Source organism: Glycine soja, chromosome 6 (genome assembly GCF_004193775.1).
Source record: "Glycine soja cultivar W05 chromosome 6, ASM419377v2, whole genome shotgun sequence".
In the NCBI taxonomy this organism is placed as follows: Eukaryota; Viridiplantae; Streptophyta; class Magnoliopsida; order Fabales; family Fabaceae; genus Glycine; species Glycine soja.
This window is the reverse complement of record NC_041007.1, coordinates 28,844,170-28,845,727: the sequence shown is the minus strand read 5'-3', so window position 1 is coordinate 28,845,727 and position 1,558 is coordinate 28,844,170.

Sequence of the window (1,558 nt, the reverse complement as noted above, 5' to 3'; positions counted from 1 at the left end):
AAATTTATTTTCCAACACACACATCAAATATTCACTTAATTCATGTGAAATTACAAAACTACCCCTAATAGAAAAACTAGTCTAGGTGCCCTAAAATACAAGGGCTGAAAAATCCTACATTTTTAGGATACCCTACCTACATTATGGAGTCCTAAATACAAGGCCCAAAAATAATGAAACATTAATATATTATGTACAAAGATAAGTGGACTTATACTTAGCCCATGGGCCTGAAATCTACCCTAAGGCTCATGAGAACCCTAGGGTCTTCTCTTGCATCTCTAGCCTAATCTACTTGGAGTCTTCTATCCAATGCCCTTGCGGGGTAGGATTGCATAATTAGATCTTAGGTAGATCGAATGATTTTTCCTTCAAAAAATGTCTTGATAAATTGAGAAAGAAAGGTGTTTAAATCTTTTAACTTCAATTCTTATAGGACATGAGACATAATTGATGTACTAGAACAACAAACACCTCCCAGTGAAGGTAAAGGAGGCTAGAGGGTCTTGCAACTCACATGTATGGCTTAGCCTTCCTACTGTCGATGTTCTAACCTTATGTCTTTTATACTATTAGGATTACACATTTTAAGGTATTGTTTCATTTACTTTCATGGACAACGTCCTTAAAATTATTTAGATGGTTTCAAAAAAGGGTAATTATAAATTATTCTTAACCTTAATTCTTAAGCGTGATATTTTTTAATGGAACAAATTTCTTAGCCAACACAAACCTTTGATAATAATATTGAATCATAGTCACATGCAATATTTTTTATCAGTAAATATTAATTATTAATATTATTAGTTTTTATTAGTGAAAAATTTAAATGTGACCTCTTCTTCATTTTCTTCTCTTTTTATTAATAAACTAACCTTGTATCTCCAAAATCACATGTAATGTTAATTGTAAAATGTAATTAAGATAAAGAAGAAATAATGATGGAAGCATAAATGTTATGTTGTAGTAGTACGAACCGGTTAAGGCAATAAAGGCATCAGAGTGCTTTGCCATCTCTGCTTTCCTTTGATGCATGTCTGCTGCTACCTTCACATTCCCCCTGTTTCTCCAATAAGTTGCAATCCAAATTATTATAATAACTCATCAAACAAACAGCTTCATAGTAAAGCAAAAACAACTTTTGCCAGTGAGATAGAGAAGAGTGAGAATTGATACAATACTATAATGCATGCCATGGAATATCAGGAAGTAAGCTAGGGAGATGGGAGGGAGCAGTGCAATCATGAGTGTTGCAGTCTTGCCAGAGAAGTGGGCTCTAATGGAAATCATATGACCACCCTTTTTTTCCTCAGGGCTAGAATAGAGAAAAGTCATCAACAAAACTCTCTTACTTCCTCAATCATACCAATTTTAAAATTAAAATGCCACAAGAATCAAAAGTGGCTATATGGAACTAGGAGAGAAGGACAAAATGATTGAGAAGGGAAAACCCTAGATTTTCAGGTGTATGTATTCATGGATAATAGATAATAAACCTTATAAATAAATAAAATGTAACTTGCTTGTGAGTAAGCTCAATATAATAGTTTTAGTGATT